We start from the raw sequence: 19,168 nt of genomic DNA on the forward strand, positions 1-19,168 counted from the left end.
TTTGGGGTATTTATTGCAAGCCCAAAATATCATGAAATTAAATAAATCCTTCTCTTTGCAAGGAACATCTATGTTTTTAGGTATAAGGAGCATACTGGTTTATGAATAACTTTACACTAGGTAAAGCTCAGCTCTGCATTTTCAGCATAGATCTGTAACATTGTTCTTCCAAAGCTTTCTGTGGATGCTATAAGACTGTTCAGAATGTGTATAAGGTTTTTTTTTTTTTATTTTTTGACAGGCAGAGTGGACAGTGAGGGAGAGAGACAGAGAGAAAGGTCTTCCTTTTGCCGTTGGTTCACCCTCCAATGGCTGCCACGGCCGGCGCACCGTGCTGATCTGATGGCAGGAGCCAGGTACTTATCCTGGTCTTCCATGGGGTGCAGGGCCCAAGGACTTGGGCCATCCTCCACTGCACTCCCTGGCCACAGCAGAGAGCTGGCCTGGAAGAGGGACAACCAGGACAGAATCCAGCGCCCCGACCGGGACTAGAACCCGGTGTGCCGGCGCCGCAAGGAGGAGGATTAGCCTAGTGAGCCGCGGCGCCGGCCAAGATTTTTAAAAATTGTATTTGTCTACCAGTAACATAGGTTGCCAATAATGTGCCCTGTATAAATTGTGAGTTTTTTCTTTCTCTCATTCAATAGAAACCCAGAGATAAGCAGTCTAGGCTAATAAGGCAACTCCGTGGTATCATCAGGATCCCAGATTCTTTCCATTTCTGTTCCTCCAGTCTTAGCACATGGCTTCCATCCCCTGGAGCTGTCTTGTGGTCCACTATGACTGCTGGAGTTCTAATTGTCATCATTTCCATACCCAGGAAGGAAGGAGAGGAAATGAGAATGGTGAGGGGAAGAGATGCCAGCTGTCTTCACCTCCCCCAAGGTGGTTTCCTAGAAATTCCCTTCAACAGTTTCCATTTGCATGTCACTGGCTACCCCAACCACAAGGACACATTTTAGCTGGTATCTGCAATTGTAATCTTTTACCAAAGAAGACAAACAAACATTCACTGGTTGGACAACTAGCTAACTGAAAGGTAGCAGTTCCTCAAGATTTATGAGGTTTGTCCTAAGTGGAAGGCTGGCTGATCACCGTCCCCATTCTGGGGACTCTGATGCCTTTTCCCATGAATTTAATTCTCTCAGCATCTTTTTGATGCCGGTAAGAGAAAGCACTAGTTCATCTATAAAGCAGATGGAACTTTAAGAGAGGCTGTACATGACAATCTAAACAGGAACTGGAAATTAACTCTGGATAATAGAAATAGACATCAAAGGCAAGAACAAAGTAAAAGCACAACTTGAAATATTGTTACTTGTGCCCCCAGATCCCCAAGGACAATAGGACATGGACATGTGTACATCCTCATTTTCCATTTATTCCCAGCACAAGAGTTTCCGTGGTAACGGTCACCTATCACTGTTCACTTACTATGAGCCAGGTGTTATTCATCCATTGTGTCTGAGCCTAGTATGACCCTGTAAGGGAGGCGCCAGTATCCCGATTTTTCAGCTACAGAAGTTGGAAGTCAAAGGGATTCGATCACTTTCCCAAGTCAAATGGCGAGGAAGACAGTAGGGATGTGGACTCACATTTCTGACACCAGAACTGGGACCTCTCTTCTGTTATATGCTGTTGGTTTAATGCTGATTTAGGAAAGTCACTGTGATTCTCCAGAAAAAGAGATTTGAAGGACTTTTTTTCCCCTTGATAGGAAGTGGTGCTTGGGCTGGCATTAAGTTTCTCTGCCCTTGCTCAACGGCCGCCATTCACTGATCATCCTGCATGCAAGTGTGGCCTGTGGCTGGCCGCAGGGATCAGCGAATGCCCAAGCCCTCTCCTCCTCCCTGGGTCACACTGCGAGCCATTTTCCTCCCCTAGCACCACTCTGGAGGGGGGAAAGGCATCATAAAAGCAATCAGTGTATTCTCATATTTTTTCTTGATGTAAAAAGATGAAGTCATGGCATGTGGTCAGATTGCCAGCACTGTTAATAATAAACCTCACATAATTAAGCACTGATTTATTCCTTTATATAAGTGAAACAAATTGCTCTAACTGCCTCTGCTTGAGACCATCCAGTCAGATGGATTATGTATAGGAAGTCGAAACTAAAAATTATGGGCGCTCATATTTCACAGTGGTGGAGGTTTATTGGAGGGACAATTAGAACCCTAACTAAATGTGTCCTGTATTCCCTTTGATGGAGAGATCAGATACTAATCTGGGGATAGGACTAATTCTCAACACAGCTGCTCTCTGAGCGCTAATATTCCCGCTTTAGGTTCAAAACCTGGAAACATGTTTAAAAAATTGATCAGAGCTTATAATAGCAATAATCACCTTGAAATTGGTTGTTACTCCAGTTAATGAACTGAGTAGGAGAGTATGAGCCTCCCTCTGTGTCCCTCAGGCCTTTAACTAACAAGCTAGTTGTTAACCACTGGGTTTGTTAAACAAGAAAAATCTCTTAGGGGATTGAATTGGGGGCATGTAGGGAGCTAGATGCTTTCACTCTGAGGGTGCTCCGACAGCACCAGCTGTCCCTGGAAGCCACACCCCTCCCTGGATCCAGGCATCCACCGCCTCTCCACAGGGCCCAGGCTGGGATGACCATGGGAGGTGGCATCTGCTCCTCCAGGAGCTAGTGTCTTGTGCTCAGAAGGTGGGTCCAGGGACTTGTTAGAATTACAGAATCTCAAGCTCCATGCCAGAAGCAGGGTCTGCATTTTAACAAGATTCCCCACTGAAGAAGCCCTGAGCAGAATGTGTCCCCTTGCTCCAACTTGTAAAACTGGGATCTCAGCGCAGAGGTTTCTCTGCAGGCTCTTGTAAGGTCTCGGCAAATTCTCAGCTTCTGCCTCTAACTGGACCCCTGTGGGGCAGGGCAGTGCACACCAAAACATTGTGCATGGCAGTCACATATGTATTGAAAAAGCTGCTTCCCTAAAGTGTGTCCCATTTCAAGGAAGAGTTTCTTGGAGAAAGGGAAGGCAAGTGGATTAGAGTCCTGGAATCTCAAAGACAAGGCAGACCTTAGGATTTGGACTGTTATCAGGGAGGGGCTCACACCCCTAAAACAATGTGGATCTTCCCAAAGTTCGTATCCTGGGAATAGGATTAGACCACTTGCCCTTCATTTAAAGGCCATTGAGAAATTTTCCTGCACAATGTCTGTAGAGAAACATTCCTATTCATAGAGCCTATAGACTTCCCCAGACCCTGAGCCAATCCTTTCTGAGCGAATAAGGTTTCATTCTATGCTCTGCTTCAGCTCTAATGAGCTAGTGTTTTATTTCTTTGCTCTGTTTCCTTTACTAACTGTCTGGGGCAAAGATTTCCTCAAAAGCTTAATGAAAGCTGAGTAACAGAACTGCTGTTTTATTGACGTGCCACTGTTCTGGAGCTGAGGGGCTACTAGATTGGGGTGTAGCTACAGGGAGCCATGGAACATGGTAAGAATGATGTCATGGGTTAGAGGGGCTGGAGAGCTGTTGGAGGAAGAGATTCTCCTGCAGTCTGGGGTCTGTCAAGAAGCCTGGGAGTGAAACAAACAACTTACTCTGTGTTAGGCAGAGCAGTGGACGTTAGGGACCTATTAGGAGCCTGCTGTGGCTGATGCACTTCCTCCCCTGGGCCCCCAGAGTCACTTGCGCTGTGAATCAGGCCAAGTGGGAAGATGATGGGGAGCTCCTTGCACAGCAAGCCCTCCAGACCCCACTCCCCCACCACTCTGATGGAAAACCACCCTCTGCTTTCACTTCCTCTGTGGGTATGGTAGGCGTTGGGTTCACTCAGTGGACACGTCGTCCCCACTCCAGATTTACTGGAATTGCATGTTTACTCTAGAGAAGGTAGTCCTTGAATACCCCTTATTTGTCTCCCTAAGTGAAGGGATCCATTTTATAATTTGCTCCCTGTGAACAGGCTAAGGATGTGATTCTGTTTTACATTGTACCCATAGAATTTCTTTAGAAAATTTAAGCTTCCAATAAAGAAAAAATCTCATTTTGCACTTTGCAGGGTAACTGTTTAGGAATTTAAGCTGTTTTTAAATCTATCTCGTGTCGTCTCCTCTATGGAATTTTATTTCACTTACACTCACTATTTTCCCTTTTCAATCCTGGATATCCTTGAGCAAATTCACAGCATTGGTGCTGGAAACACTCTGTGGTCGATCCATTTCAGCTCTCACCAAGAGGCAGAGCCCTAGCCTCAGAGAGGTTGTCCCTTATCCAAGTTCAAAAATCCGTTTGGTGGCAAACTTGGAATCCTGTTTCTCATTTCTTAAACTGTATTTTTTTTTTTTAAAATTAATTATTTTTATTTATTTGCAAGGTAGAGAGATAGAGAAAGTAAGGGAGAGAAGTATCTTCTATCTGCTAGTTCACTCCCCAAATGCCTGCTGTAGCCAGGGCTGAATCAGGCCAAAGCCAAGAGCTAGAAACTCCATCCGAGTCTCCTACTTGAGTGACAGGGGTCCAAGTACTTTAGCTGTCATCTGCTGCTTCCCAGTGTGTGCATTAGCAGGAAGTTGGATTGGAAACAGAAGGGCATTCCATCCTGGGCATTCCAGTAAGTACGTGAGTGTTGCAGGCAGCAGCTTAATCTGCTATGTCACAATGCCTGCCCCTTAAACTGATTTTAAACTTTGCAAAAAGTAACATGTGCTTATAAGAAAATTAGTCCTTTGTTACAAGTTTTGCTGTTCCCTCCCCAATTGTTGTTTGTCTATTGTTTTTTATTCATAAATTTTAAAATATAAATGAAGTTAAATTTTAAGTGTTTTTCTTTAAGATGTCTATGTATTCTTATCATATTTAAGAATGTCTGTAATATTTTCTCTTGTATATTTTTGGGTCATAGAAAGGGCTTACAAAAACAAGTTCCTGTCATTCTGTATCTCCATTGTCTGTGTGTGTTTTTCTGACCCCTTAGAATGTCAGGGACATAAGAAGGACTTTGTGTGTCCACTGTGGTACTTTGTCCAGACTAGGTGTGCAACAAGTAATTGTTGCTGAAGTAATTGGTGGTTTTATAGCCATATTTAAATATTTGGAATTTATTTTTCTATAAGGATAAGATAGGTTTTTAAAAAATATTCATTTATTTTTCGAAAGGCAGAGTTAGAGAGAGAGAGAGAGAGAGAGAGAGAGAGAGATCTATTCGCTGGTTCACTCCCCAAATGGCTGCAACAACTGGGGCTGGGTCAGGCCGAAGCTAGGAGCCAGAAGCTTCCTTTGGGTTTCCCACGTGAGTTCAGGGGCCCAAGGACGTGGGCCATCCTCTGCTGCTTTCCCAGGCACATTAGTAAGGAGCTGGATCCGAAATGGAGCAGCTGTGACTCAAACCAGTACCATAAGGGATGCTAGTGCTGCAAGCCTTGGTATAACCAGCTGCACCACAGCGCCACTCCCAGGAAAGGTTTTCAGTTTGCCCGCATTCCCCCACGATTAAGTAACTGTCTTTTTATCTTATGATAATTTATTGATCAGTAAGTCCATTTATTTTCCATGGATTTTAAACATCATTTTTATCACATAATACTTTCCTGAGTTTATTTGGGGTTGTTTAAATTTTATCTTTCTTTCATTTTTTTTTCCAGTTGAGGTTTTGGTTTATTTGCTTATTGTCATTTTATCAAATCTTCCCCACTTGCCAACCTCTGTTTGTTATGATTGGGACTGGATCCCAGACTTTCTGCTTCCAGACCAACTCAGCTTGAAATAAAAAAGAAGGTATCCAAAGAAGAAATAGACTCAGAATCATGAGCAGGATGAACCCTCAAATAACCAGCCGATTCACGTTTATTGAAAATATACTGGTGCCGGCGCTGTGGTGCAGTAAGTAAAGCCTCTGCCTGCAGTGCCAGCATCACATCTTGGGTGCTGGTTCCAGTCCCAGCTGTTCCACTTCCCATCCCACTCTCTGCTATGGCCTGGAAAAGCAGTGGAAGATGGCCCAAGTCTTTGGGCCTCTGCACCTGTGTGGGAGACCCAGAGGAAGCTCCAAGCTTCTGGCTTCAGATTGCTGCAGCTCTGGCCGCTGCAGCCATCTGGGGGGTGAACCAGAGGATGGAAGACCTCTCTCTCTCTCTCTCTCTCTCTCTCTCTCTGCAACTCTGTCTTTCCAATAAATAAATAAATCTTTAAAAATAAAAAAAGAAAAGGGAGAGAATGATCCAACATGGGAAGCGAGATACACAGCAGACTCATAGAATGGCAGATGTCCTAAACAGCACTCTGGCCTCAGAATCATCCCTGAAGGCACGCGGATCTGGATGAAAAGCCCATGAGAGTATTTCAGGCTGGAAAGCCAAGACACTCTGGCAAACAAACAAACAAACAAACAAAACCTAAATGAAAGATCTCCGCGAGTGAGATCCCAGTGGAAAGAACAGGTCATCAAAGAAGGAGGTACCTTTCTCTGAAGGGAGGAGAGAACTTCCACTTTGACTACGACCTTGTCTAAATATGATCAGAGTCGGTGAACGCAAAAGGCTTCCATAGCCTTGGCAACTCATGACAAGAGCCTAGGGTGATTACTGATGCCATAAACAAGAGTGTCAATTTGTTAAGTCAACAACAGGAGTCATTGTGCACTTACTCCTCATGTAGGATCTCTGTCTTTAATGTGCTGTACATTGTGATTTAATGCTATAACTAGTACTCAAATAGTATTTTTCACTTTGTGTTTCTATGTGGGTGCAAACTGTTGAAATCTTTACTTAATGTATGCTAAACTGATCTTCTGTATATAAAGAGAATTGAAAATGAATCTTGATGTGAATGGAAGGGGAGAGGGAGAGGGAAAGGGGAGGGTTGCAGGTGGGAGGGAAGTTATGGGGGGGGGGAAGCCATTGTAATCCATAAGCTGTACTTTGGAAATTTACATTCATTAAATAAAAGTTAAAAAAATAAAAAAATAGAAAAAAAATAAAAAAAGAAAATGTATTGTCATATCTCACTAAATTTAAGGTACCACTAAATAATAAGTTATTTTATGTGTTATTGGAATTAACCAAACATTGCCAATTAATGGTGGCACCTCATCAATTGTAAGATGTGTCTAACATCAGAAATGTTAAAATGTGAAAAAAGTGTCTTAGAATCAATGAAATATTACATTAGTAGAATGTGTTGTCTAAAAAAAACATAGTAATACATTTGCTTAGGTAGTAACCTTCTTACTCTTTTTATCCCCCCAAGATTTTGTTTATTTGAGAGGCAGAGTTTCAGACAGAGAAAGAGAGAGAGAGAGAGAGAGAGAGAATGAATATGAATGAGAATTCTTCCATCTGCTGGTTCACTCCTCAAAAGACTGCAGTGGCAAGAACTGGGCAGATCCAAAGCCAGGAGCCAGGAGCTTCTGGGTCTCCCACGTGGGTACAGAGGCCCAAGCACTTGGGCCATCTTCTACTGTTTTCCCAGGCCATAGCAGAGAGCTGGATTGGAAGAGAAGCAGCCCAGACACAAACCTGCACCCATATGGGAGCGGGTGCCTCAGGCAGAGTTTAGCCTACTATACCACAGCGCCAGCCCTTCTTCTTACTCTTGTTAAAAGTGTCTTTCAGAAGTCTCATCATGTTTGGCCTGTTTACTTCTCTGTGGTGTAGAGAGGACCACTGTTTTATTTCTCATTTTATCCATTACTGTGGTAGCAACATGTATGGAGCAGTTACTGAGCTAGGTCACAAAGTAAGTGGTGAAATCCAGATTTGAGCCCAAAAAAATTGGATCCAAAGTTTGTATTTTCAATATGCATAACCTGCATGTGATGAGGAACTCGAGACTCGGAGACTGTAAATGAATTGCCCTAATCCCTCTGTGGAGTTTGACTCCTACTCCTGTACTTATTATAAATCACTATTTGAAAACCCTAACTGTGGAGGCCAGCACTGTGGCATGGTGGGCTAAACCTCTGCCTGCAGCGCTGGCATCCCATATGGGTGCAGGTTCGAGTCCTGGTTGCTCCATTTCCAATCCAGCTCTCTGCTATGACTTAGAAAAGCAGTGGAAGATGGCCCAAGTCCTTGGGCCCCTGTGCACACATGGGAGACCTGGAAGAAGCTCCTGGCTCCTGGATTTGGGTCAGCCCAGCTCCAGCTGTTGGCCATTTTGGGAGTGAACCAGTGGGTGGACAACCTCTCTCTATCTACCTCTCTGTATCTTTGCCTTTCAAATAAATCTCTCTCTCTCACTCTCTCTGTCTCTCTCTCTCTTTAAAGAAAATCCTAACTGTGAGCACCACAGGACTTTGTGTTTTTAAACGTTTGACTTTGGCTCAGAGGACCCTTCAAATCTGAGCCTGTGATGTTACTGGGAAGCATACTGCATAGGGAATGGGGACATCCAAGCTCTGTGGATAACATGGTCTGGACCTCAAAGCTTCAGCATGTTAAGCAGTACAGAGCAGGAAGCTAAAAGACTGTGTCCACAAAAAGGAGATTTGTGTGTGTGTGTGTGTGTGTGTGTGTGCGTGTGTTTTAGTCTTGTGTTTTGTTATTTCTGCTTCTCCTGGAATAAAACATCACTAGTCAAGCATGAGTTCATCATAAAGACTTTGGATGTGTGCCCCGGGGCTCTTGTAAGGGCAGACCTGAGGGAGAGTGACCAACAGTGCAATTCCCTGAGGTGGACCCTTCCCCCGAAGCCTGCAGAACCGAGCTCTGTTGACCACAGTTCTCACAGGTGAGGGGTACAGCTTCTTTCCCTGGAGGTAATCCTGGTGATTATTTTCATGTCTAGGTCCAAACTTTTGTGTCGGGTAGAAAATTTGCATTTATCTGGAACAAATGGCTTCCTGAAGCATCAACTGATCTAATCTTTTGAAGTCATTTCCCTCTACAAAGAGCTCAAGGGAACGTATATGAGTGATTTGTGAGCTTCCACTGTGCTTTTGGGGGTAAAGAATATTCCAGATGGAGTGAGACGGCAGGAATTGCCTTTGCATCTTCATGTGGACTTATGGTGTCAACCTGGTTGAATGGGTATCAGGCAGCGTTTTTCCTTGTCTGAGCCAAGGAGCGTATTTCCTTTGTTCTAAAGCAAGTGTAATTAACAAACTTCTCTAAAGCTTTTATAGTTGTAGGCATCGTGGAGCCCCAGGCTGCTATATCCGCTGTCACTGGAAGCCTAAAATGTAGCGAGGAGTTGACATCTAGATCAGACCTCATCAGGCCCTCCCCAGTTCCATGTGTTAGTCTTTGCAATTGCCTCTCTCCCGGCTGGCCTCGGAGTCTAAATGGCTGTGAATTTGGAAACCAAGCTGGCTGGAGTGAGTGCCGTGGAGAGCACATCGTAAGGGCTTCTGGATGGCCATCCGTGGCCAGAGATCCGCTGACTCTTACAAATGAGAATTCACCTCAGCCTCCTGTGTTAAACCTTAGCTAATGATCTCCAAGAAGAAATGCTCCCCAACATCACTGGCTGATTAAACAATTCCAGACAGAGAGCTATCCACGCTGTCAAAGACTGCTAAAGAACTGATGCTCTGCCCCAGCCCCATGGTGATTGCTTAGCAGAAAACCCAAGGATGCCTGGATGCTCCTGGCGTTGATCTGCCTGCAAGACGTGTCACTGGTGTGGCGGCTGATTCCATGCCCGTGGTTTGATGTGTCCCCAGAGGCTGCTCTCTGGAAGTTGGCAGCCAGGCCTCTGTGGGATTCCTGAGGGTTTTCTGAGCATTCTCTTTCCCAGCAGGACTAAGAAAAAGGAAGCTGTGTCGGCCTCTTTTAGCATGAGGGAAGCTTTGCGCTCAGCTGTGATTAAGGAGGCTGCGCCTCTTGAGATGGTGAATTTTCCCCTTGTTTCTCTCTTGTTGAGGACCCCCTGCCCTGCGGTATTTTGAATTAAATAGCTAGGCCCTGAAAATGTTAATTACTGTAATTTATTGGAGAACTTGATATCAGGATTCTGTTTCCTTTGAAATACTGCAAACACTAAGTACACATTGCCTCCACATGTATCAACTCAGGGGTGATTTCTAATGCAGGCAGTTTTGATTGTGGCCATGGGGCCTGGTGTGGAGGAACTCTCTGAAACGTGGAATTTTTACTCTAATTGTAGGTTTTGTGGCTTGGCTTCTGCTATACATTTGTGGCAGAGGCTAACTATGAGTTTGCTATGTGTTTCAACAACAGCTGAGGGAGGCGCTATTAACTAGTGGTTAGGCATTAGGCTTTGGGCATGGACTCTATGGGTTTGTATTCTCATTTGTAAAATAGGAAAATAAAAACACAGGTCCAAAGTTGTTTATCTGAAACACTTGGGACTGGATGTATTTTAAAATTCAGAGTCTTTCTGATTTTTTAAAAATAAAATAGTATAGTACATATGTCCTCTTTTATTAAGCTGCTAGCAAAGAACAAGGTCTATGTGGCATCCTGTAACCTGTTAATACTTCTGTAGCAAAATGCTGTTTATTTACCCTAAATAAAGATTATGAATAGGCCCATAGGAGTTCAAATTCAGGACAGGTTTTATTGCCAAAAGAGTTCATGGCAAATATGAAAAAAACAAATGGTTTTCAGAGTTTTTTGGATTTTGGAAGTGTAGATAAATGACAGTGAATCTGTATTTATTCAAAAAATTATTATTTCTTTTTGAAGTCTGGGTAAAGTGCTCTTAACAGTGGCTACTACATACTAACTACCCAATAAATGTTAGCTAGCACTGAGATTCTCATCCTGTTGTTATAGCCCACTTCCTTAGTGTTAGTTTATTTCTGAGCTTTCTGGCTGGTCATTTGGCTCTGAATAAGCCTATAAAATGTGTTGTCTCCGAGAATATCTAGATGAGAGAGAAGACTTTTACTAGCTCCGCCTCTGAAAATGGTTATTTTGTTCTGTTAATTTTAGAGAATAGCACTCCCAATAGAACTTTCTGCAATGATGGAAATACCCTGTGTCTTTCCTGTCCAATATGGTAGCCATTAGTCTTCTGTGGCTATTGAGCACTTGAAATGTGGCCAGTGAAATCCAGAGCTGAATGTTTAATTTTGTTGAATTGAGATTGAGTCATTAAAATTTAAATAGTGTTGTAGGGCAGTGACCACTGGGCATGGGACAGTACAAGTTTAGGTTTGAATGTGAGGTCCAGTGCAGAGATGTCCTTGTCCCTTTTACATGCAGAATTTCCTGTCCCTTAGCAGCGGACTTATGAGGAGCTGTTCACTCATTCGTTCATTTACCAAATGCTTTGTGAATTTCTGCTACATGCCAAGCTCTATGACAGACATTGAAGATAGAAAAAATAGGTTTTGTATACAGGGAGAACATACACATTTAAAGTATACATTGAAACATATGTAAGCCTACATTTTAAAAAAGCATAAATATGCTCTGATGAGTCTAATATTGAAAATATTGGGCTTGTGAGACAGCACAGAGAAGAGATACCCAGGCATACTCTTGGAGGAGGAAGTACCTAGCTTCTTGTACAAGTTGTAGAAGTTCGCCAAGGGCAGTCAGCTAAGCCAAAGAAGGAATTGTAGGCTGGCATGAGAATGACATGGAAATGAAAAATACCTTGGTGCTCTAGCGAGCTGCCTACTGTTGGAATGGGGGGCGTGCTGGGTGGGAGCAGAGCCTGGACGGCCTCCAGTGATACTCAGTGCCTAGAGAAACTTGAAAAGTGGGGATTCACTCTCTATCCAGTCACTACTTGGGAAAATGAAAGCCAGGGATTGGAGATCCAAATAAGGAGTAGAATCTGGGGAACAAACTTAGGACCACATTCAAGAAATTCAGAAGCTCAGGAAATTCTGGGAGCTACCACCTATGTGCTTGGCTGCCTGCATCCTTGAAAACCATAAGCAAGAGTCCATGTTGGTCATCTGCTATCTTCCTACGCCTGTGTGTCTGCTGCACCTGGGAAACCTGCTTTTTCTTCACTTACGTCAAGTTCTTTCAGTGGTGGAATCTGCGAGTGAATCTTTGAATGGTGTTTCCCAGGCTTTCTGCTCCTAAAGTTTAGGAAAGAGTCTGGAAAGAGATGGTACTGAATAACGTGGAACAGAATAAGATTTAACCATTTTCTTAAGCACCTCAGACCAGTAATATTACCTATTGATAAGGTTTAACTGCAGAATACATCATCAAACTCAAATCATTTTTAAAATAAAGAAGGTTCTACAGTGAATCAGTATTATTTGATATACAGAAGTATTGCCTGTGATTGCCCCAGGCAAATGGTAATGTATGGTATTCCTAAATTAGAACATCACTAATAAATACTTTTAAAAATGTAAGGGTAAATGGTAGAGATAAAAGGAAAAGATGGCAATAATTATTGAATCTGGGTAATAGATACATAGGATCTTTATTATACTATTCTATCTACCTTTTTGTTTGAAATTTTCATAATGGAAGTTAAATAAATAAGGAAAAGCAGCACAAGAAATTGATATATAGGTATTTAAATATAATCAACCCTGATGATGGTGTTTTTAGACAGCCATGTGCCACATAATCTTTAAGTACTCTTGAGAACGAAGAATTTTAACTAGAAAGGGAGCAGAGGTTTTGCGATTCTTGTGACTGTTAGACACTACAACTGAATTCCATTTCATGTTGGTCCGTTGGTATTTAGGGGGCCTTAGGAATTAGTCTAGAAACTAGAATTGCAATGAATTTAGCTCATGAGATGATTTAGCATAGTCCCTGACATCTAGAAAGCACTCGATAAAACTCATTCTATCAACAAAAGAGGAATCGTGCTATAGTCTTCCTTTGCAGGAAGTAAATTTAAACTCAGATGACAGTTGGCTAGGCGGGGAAGACTGGAAAGAGCATGGCTTGATTGCATCACATTCACTTGATTCTGTAGTTTATCCAGTTAAGCTCTTAACTCTACTTTTGAAAAAACAAGCTTATGATGAGTTCAGTAGAGTCCTGGTTCTCGTTTCTCCAGCATGGAAGCAGATGTGCATGTGGACCTTACTGGGTGGGGGACCCCAGCATCGAAAGGAACTCAGTGTGAACTGAGCAGGGACTGTTGGCTCCCCTCCTCAGTGATGCTTTGTGATCTACGAGGTGTTTTCTGTTTTCAGTGCTGCAGAGCAGTCTGTTGCAATTTTCTCCCCGAATCTTCCATGTTTTTGCCAATAGTGAATTATACTGTCGTTAGCCTCACAGATGTGCTTTGATTCCTCCATGGTTGCTCCTGGCAAGAAGCTCTCTGAACCATTGGTGCAGATTCGCTAAGCCTGGCGGGTAGAACACAGCACAGTGGAAGGAATGAGGATAAGGAGCCTGGGGCTGTGGGTTCAAGTCATGTCTCTGTTGTCAATGAAGTGTAACATCTCGAGTGAGGTATTGAAATTCCCATCATCTCAGTCCTCTGGTCTGTATAAAGACTTGAATTGTTTGAGATGCCCTGATATTAAATAGGAAAACTCTTCAGGGTTAGGGGCAGATGCTGTCTTGCTGTTGGGGTTTTGGTTTCCTCAACACACAATTGATAGTGCTTTCCAGAATAGCTGTTGATTCCATGTGGCTCCTACCTCACTTCTGCTTACTCTGCTGCCTGTGAAGGGGTGATGTAACTGTCTGGGCTTGCTGATATCTCTTCTGGGCAGGATAAACTGTTTAAAGAAGGAAAATATAGGTTAAAAGTATAAAATAGAAAGTAGAGGTTCAGAGCTGATAAAAACCCTTAGAATTGTTTAGAAATGTCAGGTCTATCCCTTTCACTTTACAGATTCGAAGTCAGAGGCCCAGAGAGGGTAAGTCACTTGTCTAAGACTACATTGAGAGAACTGAACCCAATCCATTTATGTACCTTTGGGGTGTAATTCCAACATTCAGATTTGTCAGCAGACTGGACCCTGCTCAATGGAATGATCCTTAGTGCTTATAATTTCAACATGGACAAAATTTTGACAGCTACTATATGATATGGTGAATTGGTGCTTAAATGCCTCTTCAGCCTCAGGAAAGGTGTGGCGATAGGTTTGGAAGCTCTAAGGTCAAGTTTTGGCTCTGCTGTGTGCAAAGCCAAGCACCTCATTTACTTGTATGAGCCTCTGTCTCCTCATCTGTAATGTGGAGATGGTAGTAGTAGCTTCATTGCCTGCATCTCAGGGCTTCCGTGCAGAGTTTGCGCATTTGACATGACAGTTCTGACAGCTAAATAGATTCACTAAAAATAATAGCAAGCAACTCTTCAATGTTTTTCATGTCTCATGCGCTATTTACATACTTCAGGTAAACCTCATTTAATCCTCAAGCAATTTTACCAGGCAAATTAAATGAGTGAAGAAACTGGACTTAATACAACCCAAGTTGTTCTGCTAGCAGAAAGAAAGACTGGATTCACACAAATGCAACTGGAGTGTGTGCTCTGCTCTGCATACTAGAATATCTTTTTAGTGAGCTTTCCCTGTTGTCAAGAACTAGCAAGTTTCTCTATCTCTGATACCTACATGCCGTGTCCTGGGGGAAATGTTTGTGTGATGGATACCATTCAAGTAGCCCATGCCAGGATGAGTGATAAGTGTGGTACTCTGTTCACAGTGCCTGTGCTACCCCAGAACCAGGGACTGTGGGTGACTGGTTTGGAAAATGATGATTGCTGAAACAAACCCCAAGACATTCTGGGCAGGCTGCTCATCTCTTGGTGAAACATAAATATCTGCCCATGTCTAGCCAAAGACATGTGCACTTGGGAAGGACAAGCTGGGCTATGATCCCTTTCTGTTTCTCCAGAACAGTGGAAAATCCATTTGAGCTCAGTTCTTGTGCAAAAAAGAACATACATCTATCTCCCTATCCTTACTCTATCCACCCCCTCATCTAATATCTATCCATTTATCTGTCATCTTTTATCACCTATCTACTTAGTACATTTTTCAAGGTACCTTTGAATTTGACTCTTTTTATTTATTTGTTTGTTTGTTTGACAGGTAGAGTTATAGACAGTGAGAGAGACAGACAGAGAGAAAGGTCTTCCTTCCATTGGTTCACTCCCCAAGTGGCCACCGGAGCTGCCAGGTGCCTCCTCCCAGTCTCCCATGTGGATACAGGGACCCAAGGAATTGGGCCATCCTCCACTGCCTTCTCAGGGCACAGCAGAGAGCTGGACTGGAAGAGGAGCAACTGGGACTAGAACCAGCGCCAGCGCCCATATGGGATGCCGGCACCGCAGGCAGAGGATTAACCTAGTGAGCCATGGCGCCGACCCCCAACCCCCTGAATTTGACTTTTACAGAGCTCACTTCAAACATTTTGATTTCTAGTACTTCCCTCTGACCAACTTAGTTTAGGCTGTAAAATGTACCAAAGAGTCTTTGAAGTGACGTGAAACAAGGAGGAAAAGAATTCACAATTAGGCTTTGTTACTCTAGTTGTAAATTTGGCCAGAGTGCGGGACAATGTATCTCCATCAGGAAGGGTAGTCACCTCCAATATCCTTTCTCTTTGCATATATCCTGGAATGCCAGGAAAAACATGCAAAGAAAATGGAATTTTGTTGACAAGGATTCCTAAGCTTTAAATTTGTTTTAATGAACATTCAGTCAGGTGATAGAATATCTAAAATGTTTCTATGTGACAGATAAACTTTTATGTATATATGTGTGCATATATAAATGTATATGTGCATACATAATACACACATGAACATACAAGTGAGGGAACTTCAAAACCAATGTACAAAAATGTAATTTAAATATTATTTTGTTTCCAAAAATGTTGAAATCCATACACATTTCTTTCATAATATGCATTCCTGAAGGGGAGGCGGAGCCAAGATGGCGGAATAGTGAGGGCATGCGCCAATAGTCCGGGAAAAGATAGTTTAATAAAAGTGGAGTTACTGTAGCCTCAGGAAAAGGCTCAGGAAAAAATTGCAGAGGAAACTCTTCTGGGTCTAGTGGATGTGACACGGAGGACCTACGGGGAGAGCAAGGTCGCCCACCGCATGGAAGCCCAGCTGCAGAGTCTGCGCACAAGCACTGGAAGGGGAGGTGAGACAAAAACCTCGGTAACCCGAGACATTGGCGGGGAAAGGCAGAAAGAGCCTAGAGGGAATGAGGCCTGAAGCCCCACTGGGGAAAGTTCACCAGGCTGACTGGAGGAGAGAAAAAAACAAATAAATAAGGGAACCGGCACGGACACTAGCCTCTCTCTCCACTCACCTTACAAAGCCGAGCAAGACGAAGAGCAGGCGCCATTTTACGTATGTAAAGCAGTGCCCGCCATTAGCCAAGGAGAAAAACCTGACTCTAGTGGGGAGAAATAACAGGAGGTTAGGACCTAGTGAAAGTGTGGAGCTAACGAACTGAGACTGAAAATCTGAGGGGAGGCGAGAGAACTCACCGAGTACACAAACTCAGTAACCTTGGCAACCCGGTGAGAGACTGTGGAGAAATTTGAGACCACACTGAGGGCTGCATAAACTTTATGTGGTCCCAGGGGTAGAGAGAGCAGTTGAATACCCACAGGGGCCAGATTTCATACATCAACTACCCTCAATTCCACTCAGCTGTGTGGAATTACTTCCCAACTGAGAAAAAAAAAAAAAAAGAAAGCAAGCGAGAGAACAATCTGGGTGAGTCACCTTTGGCACACCCTTAATCCTGAAGAACCAAACAGGGCTCTCTGGCCACACCCATCACAGCCTCTAAGGATCCATCAAAAGCAGACAGTCCACTTAATCTAGAGTCATAGTATAACGAGAAAAAACACCATACCAAAAAAACCAAAGAATATCTCCAATATGCCAAATAACAAACGCAAAAGCCGAGGTAACAAGAACAAGGAAGACACTATGATGCCCCCAAATGAAATAGACACCCCAATTCAAGATTATGAAGATGATGAGATAGAAGAAATGCAAGAAGCAGATCTCAAAAAATTGATAAGAACATTAAGAAGATCTCAAAAACAAATTCTTGAACTACAGAAATCCTTAATGGACAAGATAGAAAATCTCTCTCGCGAAAATGAAATATTAAGGAGGAATCAAAATGAAATGAAACAACTAGTAGAACATGAAACTGTGATAGTGATGAGAAATCATAATGAAATGAAGAATTCAATAGATCAAATGACAAACACATTAGAGAGCCTTAAAAACAGATTGGGTGAAGCAGAAGAGAGAATATCGGACTTAGAAGAGAGAAAACAGGAAAGTATACAGTCAAACCAAAGAAAAGAAGAGGAAATTAGAAATCTAAAAAATATTGTCGGGAATCTGCAGGATACTATTAAAAAACCCAACATTTGGGTTCTAGGAGTTCCTGAAGGCATGGAGAGGGAGAAAGGATTAGAAGGCCTTTTTAGTGAGATACTAGCAGAAAATTTCCCAGGTTTGGAATAGGACAGAGACATCCTAGTACAGGAAGCTCATAGAATCCCTAATAAACATGACCAAAAGAGATCCTCACCACGACACGTTGTAATTAAACTCACTGCAGTGAAACATAAAGAAAAGATCCTAAAATGCACAAGAGAGAAACGTCAGATTACTCCAATCAGACTCACAGCAGACTTCTCATCAGAAACCCTACAATCTAGGAGGGAATGGCGAGATACAGCCCAGGTACTAAGAGAGAAAAACTGCCAGCCCAGAATATTATATCCTGCAAAGCTATCATTTGTGAATGAAGGTGAAATAAAGACCTTTCACAGCAAACAGAAATTGAAAGAATTTGTCTCCACTTGTCCAGCCCTGCAAAAGATGCTTAAAGATGTGGTAAACACAGAAACACAGAAACACGGTCATCAATATGAAAGAAGGTAAAGGAAAGAAACCTAACAGCAAAAGATCACAGGAAGTTCAAAACATATATTAGAAAATATCTTTGGCAAATGGCAGGGCAAAGTTACCACTAATCATTAGTCACATTGAACGTGAATGGCCTGAACTGTCCAGTTAAAAGACACAGATTGGCTGACTGGGTTAAGGAACAAAACTCATCTATTTGCTGCTTACAAGAAACACATCTTTCCAACAAAGATCCATACAGACTGAAAGTGAAAGGCTGGAAAAAGATATACCATGCCAACAGAAATGAAAAAAGAGCGGGCATAGCCATCTTAATATAGGACAACATAAACTTTAGCACAAAAACTGTTAAGAGAGACAAAGAGGGGCACTATATAATGATTAAGGGATCAATTCAACAGGAAGATATAATGATTATCAATGTATATGCACCTAATTACAGGGCACCGGTTTATTTAAAAGATTTGTTAAGGGACTTAAGGGGAGACTTAGACCCCAATACCATAGTACTGGGGGACTTCAATACTCTCAGAAATAGACAGATCAACAGAGCAGAAGATCAACAAGGAGACAGTAGGTTTAAATGACACTATAGGTCGGCGCCACGGCTCAATAGGCTAATCCTCCACCTAGCAGCACCGGCACACTGGGTTCTAGTCCCGGTCAGGGCACCGGATTCTGTCCTGGTTGCCCCTCTTCCAGGCCAGCTCTCTGCTGTGGCCTGGGAGTGCAGTGGAGGATGGCCCAAGTGCTTGGGCCCTGCACCCCAAGGGAGACCAGGAGAAGCACCTGGCTCCTGCCTTCGGATCAGTGCGGTGCGCCGGCCATAGCGCAGTGGCCATGGTGGCCATTGGAGGGTGAACCAACAGCAAAGGAAGATCTTTCTCTCTGTCTCTCTCTCTCACTGTCCACTCTGCCTGTCAAAAAATAAATAAATAAAAATAAAGGACACTATAGCCCAAATGGATCTAACAGATATCTACAGAACTTTTCATCCTACACATAAAGCATTTATATTCTTCTCAGCAGTACATGGAACCTTCTCTAGGATTGACCACATTCTTGGCCATAAAGCAAGTCTCAGCAGATTCAAAAGAATTAGAATCATACGATGCAGCTTCTCAGACCATCTAGGAATGAAGTTGGAAATTAGCAACTCAGGAATCCCTAGAGCATATGCAAACACATGGAGATTGAACAACATGCTCCTGAATGAACAATGGGTCATAGAAGAAATTAAAAGAGAATTCATAATATGCAGTCCCATTAATTTTTGACATGTATAGTCATGTTATCTCTTTATTTGTACTAAAATATTTAAACATATTTCCAACAGATAAACTACTTAAAAGTAGCCACTATTGAGATTTTGTGGGCTGGTGCCATGGCACAGTAGGTTAATCCTCTGCCTGTGGTGCCGGCATCCCAAATGGGCA

This window comes from Oryctolagus cuniculus, chromosome 2, assembly GCF_051225735.1.
Source record: "Oryctolagus cuniculus isolate XC-2025 breed Fujian yellow rabbit chromosome 2, ASM5122573v1, whole genome shotgun sequence".
Classification (NCBI taxonomy): Eukaryota; Metazoa; Chordata; class Mammalia; order Lagomorpha; family Leporidae; genus Oryctolagus; species Oryctolagus cuniculus.